Source organism: Bison bison, unplaced genomic scaffold (genome assembly GCF_000754665.1).
Source record: "Bison bison bison isolate TAMUID 2011002044 unplaced genomic scaffold, Bison_UMD1.0 scf7180017864104, whole genome shotgun sequence".
Classification (NCBI taxonomy): domain Eukaryota; kingdom Metazoa; phylum Chordata; class Mammalia; order Artiodactyla; family Bovidae; genus Bison; species Bison bison.
Window position 1 is genome coordinate 1,217,796 of NW_011494676.1, and position 10,578 is coordinate 1,228,373.

At 46.4% G+C, this 10,578-nt stretch overlaps 1 long non-coding RNA gene and 1 other non-coding gene across 2 annotated transcripts in view; both read left to right on the plus strand.

The window, feature by feature from the left end:
- The window catches only part of LOC104987706, a 7,775-nt gene extending 3,823 nt beyond the window's left edge, over window positions 1–3,952 (plus strand). Inside the window, exons 2-3 of the long non-coding RNA XR_825157.1 lie at window positions 2,190–2,242; window positions 2,725–3,952. This is a non-coding gene — a long non-coding RNA (uncharacterized LOC104987706). The remainder of the gene's footprint in view (window positions 1–2,189; window positions 2,243–2,724) is intronic.
- Window positions 3,953–8,359: 4,407 nt separating this feature from the next.
- TRNAV-UAC lies at window positions 8,360–8,432 on the plus strand. The gene has a single exon. It is a non-coding gene; the product is annotated as a tRNA-Val (tRNA).
- The last annotated feature ends 2,146 nt before the right edge of the window (window positions 8,433–10,578 follow it).

Consider the following 10,578-nt stretch of genomic DNA (forward strand, 5'->3'; position numbering starts at 1 on the left):
GATAGACTGACCTCCTTCCTGCCACACACACACACACAACCTTCTGTAGCTCAAAACACAGTATCATCACAGCCCTGCTGTTGTCGTTCAGTTGCTAAGTCATATCTGACTCTGCAACCCCATGGACTGCATCATGCCAGGCCTCCCTGTCCGTCACTATCTTCCAGAGTTTGCCCAGGCTCATGTCCATTGAATCAGTGATGCTATCAATCCATCGCATCCTCTGTCGATCTCTTCTCCTCTCCTCCTGCCTTCAATCTTTCCCAGCATCAGGGTCTTTTCCAATGAGTCAGTTCTTCACATCAAGTAGCCAAAGTATTGGAGTTTCAGCATCATTCCTTCCAATGAGTATTCAGGATTGATTTCCTTTAGGATTGACTGATGTGATCTTACTGTCCAAGAGACTCTCAAGAGTCTTCGCCAGTACCACAATTTCAAAGCATCAATTCTTCAGCGCTCAGCCTTCTTTATGGTCCAACTCTTATATCTGTATATGACTACTGGAAAGACCATAGCCTTAACTATATGGACCTTTGTTGGTAAGGTGATGTCTTTGCTTTTTAATACACTGTCTAGATTTGTCATAGCTTTCCTTCTAAGAAGCAAGCATCTTCTAATTTCATGCTGCAGTCACCATCCACAGTCATTTTGGAGCCTAAGAAGAGAAAATCTCTCTGCTTCCGCCTTTTCCCTGTCTATTTCCCATAAAGTGATGGGACTGGATGCCATGATCTTAGTTTTTCTTGTTGATTTTTAAGCCTGATCTTTCACTCTCTTTCACCTTTATCAGGAGGCTTTTTAGTTCCTCTTCACTTTCTGCCATTAGAGTGGTATCATCTGCATATCTGAGGTTGTTGATATTTCTCCTGGCAGTCTTGATTCCCACTTGTAACTCATCCAGCCTGGCATTTTGCATGGTTTACTCTGCATATAAGTTAAATAAACAGGGTGACAATATACTGCCTTTGTATTCCTTTCCCAATTTCACAGTCCTGTTTGCAGGCAACGTGCAGCAACTGCCAAATACAATTTAGTGATAAGATAGATCCTTTCAGTGATGAAAAAATACTTTCAACTTCCACTGGAGTTCTATACATAAGAAATTACCTAACCTTCTGTTGGGAGAAGGCAATGGCACCCCACTCCAGTACTCTTGCCTGGAAAATCCCATGGATGGAGGAGCCTGGTGGGCTGCAGTCCATGGGGTCATGAAGAGTCGGACACGACTGAGTGACTTCACTTTCACTTTTCACTTTCATGCATTGGAGAGGGAAATGGCAACCCACTCCAGTGTTCTTGCCTGGAGAATGCCAGGGACGGGGGAGCCTGGTGGGCTGCCATGTATGGGGTCACATAGAGTCGGACATGACTGAAGAGACTTAGCAGCAGTAGCGGCAGCAACCTTCTGTTATACCAGATATATTTAATGCTCATGTTTTAAGATGAGCATTGTATTGTATTGTATCTTTGAAATTAAGTGGGAAAACAAACAACCTAGTGCTAATGACAGATAATACAGCAAATTCTCTTCGTTCCTCTCAAAGATTGAAACCAATTCTTAGGACCAAGAAGAACTAGAAATCCATCTATTTCCAAAGACTTGTTTGTAGACTATGCAGCTAGTTTGTTGTCTTTCCTGTATTCAAAATCTGCAAGCTCCTTGCCTTCATGACCTCCTCTCAATCCACCATGAAATCCTTGAGGAGTGGTGAAGGTACCACCTCGACCATTACTACAACTTCAGCCACCACAGAAACCTCTCTTTTATGATAAACAATTTGCTTGAAAGTTCAACTATTTCTTAATTTTTGCATTTTTGATTTTCTTGCATTAAATATGTATACTATTAAGTGGAATATTTTAAAATAGAATCTGTAAGAGCTCATTTTATAAAAGCATATGTAGATGCTTTTCTGTTGATATATGAAAACAACTCTATCAATATTTACCTACATTAACAAAAGTTATTTTTGAATTTAAGAGGTTTCAAAACTTTACATATTTGTTTTTTCTTCAGCATTTGAATTTTATATAATCAGCACATTAAAGTTTTGCAAAAAATGTAAATAACTTAAAAATAGATTTGAAGAAAATACATAAAGATGTTAATAGTAGTTAATTTCAGGAATTGGAACTATGGATGACTGCTTGTTTACTTCTTTATATGTAGTTAACATTTTTTAATTTAGAAAATGAATGACCTGGACCTGAAAGAAGAGAAGAGCTATGAAAGAGGTATGAGGTAGGTGAGAGGAAGAGATAAAGGGGAGAGAAAACCTAGTTCTGGCAGGAATTGTGTTTAAGTTGGAGAATTGGCAGGAACTGCTGTTGGAATGGGTTCACAGGTGGAGCTAGTGGTAAAGAACCTGCTTGTTAATGCAGGAGACATAAGACATGTGGGTTTGATTCCCAAATTGGGAGGATTCCCTGGAGGAGGGCATGGCAACCCACTCCAGTATTCTTGCCTGGAGAATCTCATGGACAGAGGAGCCTGGGGGGCTACAGTCCATAGGGTCACAAGAGCCAGACTCGACTGAAGCAACTTAGCACGCATGCGTGCTGTTGGGATAAGAAAGATCTTTGGGAGGCAAGTGGGTCATGAGGATATTTAGTACAGTTTAATGGCTGTTACATGACTCCTCCTTGTTGTTTTACCAAAAGAAATATTCAGGCTTAAATTTCTGTCAAGCATTTTTACCGCTTGTGTTTCTCTTTGATTGGCAGCGTATCTTGTGGACCCAAGTGGGCTTCAGATCAAATTCCTCCTTTCAGATGCTACGCACTGACTGAGCAATTGAACAAGTTCGATAAGCTTTCCATGTCTCAGTTTTCTCATATATGAAATGAGGATGGTGATATGATAGAAGCCTGTTGAAAGGATTAAATAAGTGCACCCATGTAAAACTTGTAGACCATGCCTGGGCACATGGCACTTTGCATGTCATCATTGAGTGTAAGCTTTTACATTTTGGCACAACACTGCATAAAGTCTGGGTGTGGTTTTATTTAAGTTACTGATGGCTTGCAGTGTCTGTGGAGCCTCCAAGAGAGAGTAAAGCAATCCTGTTTGATCAGCAGTAATCGCCTGGACTGGAAGGATCTGAGTTTATCAGCTGATCTGATCAGCTCAACAAAACAGCAATAATGGTCCAACTCCTTGCTTCAAGAATGCTGAGCTTAAAAAAAAATCATGGTTTTACACTGGAAAATATTCCCCTACACATGACACGAGACCCAGAATTTTTAAAAAGTGATACATATGACTACATACAAATTTAAATTCAAAATACAAGCAATGAACTTTAGAAAATATATATGTAGTACAAAGATACACATGCCCCAAAACAGTAGTCTCTTGATCCCTTCTCATGTTCCTTTTTTCCAGGGATAACCCCTTTCACTGCATGTTTGGCTATATATCTCCTTATCTCTAAATAAATATTGACCTTGCTGGAAATTTTCCAGTTTCCCACCCCAGACGCTGCAGACTGGCCTGCAAAGGGGAAAGTGGAGTGTGTGTGTTTCCTGCTCGCCAGTCATCTACAAGGCAACAGCCAAGACTTCCACTCACCTGCAGACCCACACAGCCCACCTCACTGCTCCACACAGAACCGCAAAGGGAACTTTGCCAGAACAAATGCCACTCCAGCAGCTTTGCGATTTGGGGTGAATCGGGTCCTGGGACACTTCAGTAAAGGGTGGGAACACCAGAGTGAGACGCTGTGGTCACCCCAACCCAGAGACCACCCACTCCTCTCCCTTCCAATCCCTTTCTCCCTTCTGGCTCATCCTGTGTTCCCTCCTGATCTTTGCCTTCCTCAGATCTTTTCGCCAGCCTCACACCTTTGTTTCTTGTCCTACAATGACAGCTGCGTCATTGAGTCCTTTGTAACCACTGAAAGTTCCAAATTATAAGTATCAGAGTGATGCTTCTTAGCACCTCGAAGGGAAAACTTTAACGAGCTATTCAGGTCCATCACGGGCCTCATCAGTGTTTTTCTCCCGAGCAGTAGAGGACACAAGTGTTTCCATTCGCTCACGTCGTGAGAAATCATCTCAGTGGAGCAGAGTCTCGGCAGAACGAAGGGAACCCAGCCCCCCGCTTCGGACTCCCAATGGCTCATCTCCCCTTCGTCCACGGAGCAGCCTGGCCGGGCGGCCCTGGGTCAGGGACCTGGGTCTCCTCAGACGCCGGAATATGCTACCCGCACTCCTCTTTCGGTCTGAGCTTGGGACCAAAGCACAGGATTCCATGAGTGAAGGTTCGAATCTTGACTGAACAGCGGCTTTGCATGTCCAACGGAGACTTAAGAGTGAGAAACTCTGAATAAAACCATAATAAACTGAGACAGGGCAAATAAAAATTCGGAAGAGTAGAGAACTTGAATAAAACGCAGTTCTTCCCATTCAGGTCTGGAACTCTCCACCCGAAAGCTGTCGGGATTCCCGGCTGATTAGCAACATCGCAGGCCCTCCATGTCACCATTTACTCACAGGGACATTGTTTCTAATTAATCAGAAAGGTCTCACGAGATTTGAACTCGGATCGCTGGATCCAGGGTCCTCACCATTACACCATGGAACCTCTTTGGCAGCTCCCTTCTCTCCCCTGCCAGGGAAAGGGCATCTGCTTCTTCAGCTTCCATATGCCCCATTCCTACTCCCAAAACTTGAACACAGTTGACACTCATCCCTTTGCTTTCTTTCTGCTCCTCTCCTCTGATAGGCTCAGTTCACTCTCACCTCAGAAAATGAGGTAAAATCCACTTTGGGTTTTGTGCCAGGGAAGAGCCCCCTAGCTCTCCATCATCAACCACATATTCTGCCCTGGTTAAGCAGAATGTCCCATCTTGAGGTAAAACTTCTGCAAATAAGAGTGTTATTTGCCTTTTCCTTGCTTTCACTTTTTCTCATTGCTTCAAGAGGGCAGATGGTTGTCAGGGCAGGAGGTGGGATTTCCTGGGTCCCTTAGTTTTCCCATAGTACAGATTACCCTCCAAAACCGCCGCCAGCACCTCTTATCTGTAACATGTAAAGTGTGTCAGCAGTGGAGTGGGAATGGAGGCAGGAGAAGGCTCCTTTTCTTCATACATTTCTGATATGGGAGGGGTAAAGTTTTCTCACAGCAAGTGTATATTTGTTAGATTTGCAATATAAGTAAAAATAACCATTTACATCAAACACTCAGACAAACTAGCTATACTCACCTAGAAGTGAAGGGAACTTCGGTCAGTCTTGTTTGACTTTGTGACCCCATGGACTGGAGCATGCCAGGTTCCAAGAGATTCTCCAGGCAAGAATACTGGAGTGGGTGGCCATTCCCTTCTCCAGGGGATCTTCCCAACCCAGGGATTTAGCCTGGGTCTCTTGCATTGCAGGCAGATTCTTTACCTGCTGAGCCACTAGGGAAGACCCAAACTCACCTGGGGTGACTCAAAATCAACCACATGTCGAGGAGAACATGAGGCACAGCTCTGACACTTAGGCAGTCACAGACTCTTTGGTCAGGTCGGTCAAGTCAGTTTCTCTCCCATTTCTTAACATATCAAACCCAGAAATTGCAGTTTAAAAAAAGGCATACAAATATCAAGGTACCCAAGAGCACTGATTGTTGAATCATAGAGGATGCACATCCAAGTTGTCTTACAGTACAGACAGTACTTATGTACCCAAAATACCACCACATTAAATATTTGCATGTATAATAGGTATAAATCCTATCAGGGCTCAGACTAATAATCTTTAGTTCTTCATTGTATCCTAAAACTGTTTCCTCCCTAATCCAATACACAGAACAGAAAAAAATAGCACTAGTTTTTGGCCAGCCAAAAAACACAGAAAGATGGCTAGTGTTGCCTGGAGATGTATTTTGTTCCAAAAGACTGGACGGAGAGGTTGACTCGAGGAGGAAGGAGGCAAAGGGGAAGCTCTTATTATGAGGAGGAAGTTCACAGCTCCAGAGTGAAAAGATGAAACTTCTTTTTGAAAATCAAGATGTTGAGTGGTAATAAACAAGACAAAGTACTCCTCCAGGAAAATTGAAGAAAGGTCAAGGTTTATGGGTACAGGACCTGAAATGGACTCTGACTCATAAAGGAAGAAAAGAAATCCATAGAAAGTATGTTGAGAGATCGCAGAATGGCCAGGAAACCTGGAGAACAGGGCTCTCACAAGGGGCAAGGACAGAATCAGGTGAGGTTAGAACTGGGATGGGTGGAGATGTGTGTTCTTCCCTTTTCCTCCAGCCTGCCCATCGGTCCTGATCTGCAAGCAGAGAACTGGCAATGAAAGGTGGTCCAGCTGTATCGGAGCAAACTGCAAGAGCAATCACAGGAGCCTTTGTCTTGATTCCATTTACAGAACTTTCTAGAAGTATCAAGTTAATTTAAGGTGAAATATATAAGGATAGAGTTTGTCAGATTCTAAGAATAGTGACAACAATATGATTTCACAGCTGATAACATGATTCATCCAGTAGTTTCTAAACCCAGGCACATCTGACAACAAATGCTTACATTCCTCCCATTTTAAAGCAGGAAGAAGGGAGGCACAAGAAATTTTCTTTATTTGTCTAAGGCCACATAAGGACAGAACTATTTTTACAACCCAGAATTTGTGCACAGATAGTTGGGTCTCTCTTCTCAGAAGTGGGTGTATCAAGATTTCTCAGTTGTAGGGATGGGAAGAAGACCAAGAAGAGGAGAGAAGGCAAGAGAGGGAGGGGGGAAGGGTAGAAGCACAAATTCTTTTATTCTCTCCTTCCTCCCCTCTCCGTAGGCCTCCTTGATTCTTGCCTGCACCAGCCCTTTCCCTCCTTCCCCACTCTGCTACCTGGAGTGGAGCAATGTTCAGCTCTAAGGATTCCTGCCCAAGCCTCCTGGGAGGTTTCAATGCCTTCCTCCCAAACCAGCCTTCCCAGCTTGGTTTTCACCCTTTCCCGCTCCCAGGCGGACCTCACAGAACGCAGCCTACACAGGCTGGGATGCAGGAGCTCCATCCAGCTAGCGCTGCAGATTCCAAAACTGGGATAAAGGCTTTTTAAAAAGAACCATCCACTTCGAAAACTTTTCTGTATTTCCCTTCTCAACGGTCTTCATGGGACGAAGGGCTAAAGAAGACAATGTATTCATCCTAGAGCATCCCAGTGAGTGCCCGACTCTGTCGCTGGCGTGCAGACACAGAGCGACCATTCCCGCGACCTCTGTGCTTAGTCGCTAAGTCCTGTCCGACTCTTTGTCACCCCATGGACTTAGCCCGCCAGGCTCCTTGTCCATGGGGATTCTCTAGGCAAGAATACTGGAGTAGGTTGCATGCCCTCCTCCAGGGGGTAGTCCCAAACCAGGGATTGAAACTGGGTGTCCTGCATTGCAGGCGGATTCTTACCGTCTGAGCCCCAGGGAAGCCCACTCTGGTGGAAATCGCCTGGTGGACACAGGAAACCTAACACAGCCCCGGAGGCCTATGCCAGGGTGGGCAAACTCTGATTCGTTGGGTGTAGGCGAGGACGTGGGAAGAGCCATCATGGGAGCCCACCGTGTGTTCAGCTGTCCTTGGATCTATTTCGGTTCAAGCCCGCAGGATTGGAGCCCTGGCTCCTGGTATCTCTGGGGGCTCTGGCATCTGTGGTCGGTAGAGGGCACGGAAGTGGCACCGTTTCCCTGGGGGCAGGGGTCTTATCCTAGAAAGAAGTGTCAACTCCATAGACTCCAGGAAAGGCCGGTACTGCTGTCTTCCTAGCGCAATCGACTAGAGCGTTTGGCTGTTAACCGTAAAGGTTGATGGTTCGAGCCCACCCAGGGACGGTGGGGTGGCATTTTAGAGACCACCAAAGAGCCTCCCTTTTGCCAGTAGAACACCAGAAAGTCCAGCGGCGAGCCGGAACGCAGAGAAAGAGCACAGGAGTCAGGTACAAAGGAGCAGCGGAGAGGGCGGGTCCCGGGGGATTGGAAGCATCGATCATTCCTGAGAGCCCAGAGTGCTGACCGCCTGCGCCATGACAAGGGCCACCGCGGCGCGGGACCGCAGAGCGGGAGGGGCGGCGTCCACACTGCTCGGCCACGGAATCTCCTGGCCTCGGACGCATCCACCGTCCCCGCCTCCTGCGGCTTCCGGGAGCTCGGCAATAGGCTGGGGCGACCCCTGAGCTCGGGTGCGGAGTTAAGGGTCTGAGGACTCTGCGTTGGATGCGGGACCCCGAATGCAGCCTGTGGGGGCCCGAGGGTCCTCACTTGAGGGGAGATGAGGAGCCCTAAAGCAGGGCTTCAAGGTTCCTGTTTGAATGTTACCATTTGGTGGTCTGGATGCTGGTGGCAGCATTCGGTATTTCATGGATACAGTGTTAAGTAACGGAGGCGGGCCGGTTTCCGTAGTGTAGTGGTTATCACGTTCGCCTTACACGCGAAAGGTCCCCGGTTCGAAACCGGGCGGAAACAGGTTGCTCTCCCCCCACCTCCGCCAACCCCACCGCCCCACCGCATTTGCATCGGCAAAGGCGAAAGGCAAGAGGTGAGGCAGCAGACTCAGCTGTAGGCCGTTGAGGTATTTCCTTTTCTGCTTTCTGACGATTCATCTAACACTCATCTTTCTCCTGAGGAAGCGAAATAACATTTTTCTTCACAGTTCCTTGGTGGTCTAGTGGCAAGGATTCGATGCTCTCAGCGCTGCGGCCCCTAGTTTGATTCCTGGTCAGGGAAAACTTGCTTTCTTCCAGCGTCTGCACTTACACAAGTCACTCTCTTCCTGCCCGGATCGGAACAGTATTTTGCTTAAAGGTCCAGTGGGGAATATTTCTGCACAGAGTTTCTAAATGCCACTGAGTCCGGGCCTCAGGGTCCTGGACCTCAGGCTGGCTGTTGGAGCTGAGATGCCGTGAATAGCCTGTGCTGGCCAGCTCTGGCCTCCACTCTTTTCTCCTGGCATGGTAAACCCAGAGTCTTACTTACAGTTTCCATTCAAAGAGAATGTGGGGCTTCAGTTCCAAAAATTCATTCAAAACCAAAACCAAAAGCTTTTGAAAGATACCAAAAGTTTGCAAGATGGTATATTCTGTACCTACGTGGGCAGTTAACATCATATTCTTTCTTTATGTAAGAGTTATGACATCACTTGATAATAACATGCCAACATCTCAGGATCGTTCCTTTACGTTGGAGTCCCTCTCAAAGCTATCTTCTGTGCGACCTGTCTTCCAAGGACAGGAACAGCTTGGCCGTCCAGAAGAGGGCCCTCTTGCCCCTCAGGAACCTGGAATCTGGTCTCTTTTGGATGTAGAGAGGGTATGTGTGTTAGTCGTTCAGTCGTGTCAGACTTTTTGAGATCCCTTTGGACTGTAGCCCACCATGCTCCTCTGTCCATGGGATTCTCCAGGCAAGACTACTGGAGTGGGTTGTCATTTCCTTCTCCAGGGGATCTTCCCAACCCAGGTCTCCTGTATTGCAGGCAGATTCTTTACCATCTGAGCCACCAGGGAAGCCCCAAACAAAAACGACCGCAATGCATTCACTAGGAATCAAACTGGGTCTCCCGCGTGATAGGCGAGAATTCTACCACTGAACCACCAATGCTCCTACTGAGAGGCTTTTTAAGAGAATAACTTAGATGGTGTTTTATTCACCTCTTTTCCAAGTGCAGGCAGGCCTGTCATGCCCTGTGCTTGTAGGATAGTCTAGGCTTTGATCCTCTGCCCTCTGCAGCACTGGCTGCCCTCTGGCCTCTTACAGGTTGCTTTGGTGGGCAGTCAGTGGTGTTTTGATCAGTCTGATTGGTGGAACCACCTTATCCTCACCCCCACTGGCTCAGTCATGTCCTACTCTGTTCAACCCCATGAACTGTAGCCAGTCAGGCTCCTCTCTGTATGGGATTTCCCCACTACTTTGCTGGAAATCCATTGTGCCGGGAGCCAGTGTGAGGAACTCCACCCGTGGCAAAGGTCATGAGGAAGGAGGCTTGGCATACGCAAAGGCGGGATGGAACCTCAGGAGTCCCCCTGGAAATTCTCGAGCATCTACCCCCAAAACCAGAGTCTGCCTACTTTACTGCTTTGTGCTCTCACCGACACCTCTGACTTTATGGGGGCTGTCCCCCACCACCATCTCTCTCCTGAATAGGTTCTTCAGGCCATTTGTGATTGTTCAGAGCCTCCCAACCATGAGAGGCATGAGATGTTCTAAACTGTCTGAATACAGATTCCTTTGAGCAGTTAAAAGATTGATTAGAAATTGTATTGGTGAAGGGTTTTTCACTTTTTGGGCCAATGTTTGCTGCTAAGTTTCCATATCCCTTACCTACTGTGTCCCTGGCAGTGCGTTGATTAATATAATTGGTGTAAGTAGTAGTGTTAATGTTTGTAACCTTGGACCCTTGAGTTAATTCTTTTTCTTGTTATAGTCCACCACACCTTTGCCCTATAGGAATGCAACTATCTAATGCTTTTGGAGGGTGGCGCCTGACTAACCACCTTTAGAGAAAAATAAGTTTTCTGAAGAAAGGGTCTTAAAATGTTAACAGGCCTCTGGGCCAGAAGATGATGCAAATCACCTAAACTTTTGCATATGATAAGTTTGCAGGAAGAAAGCCTAG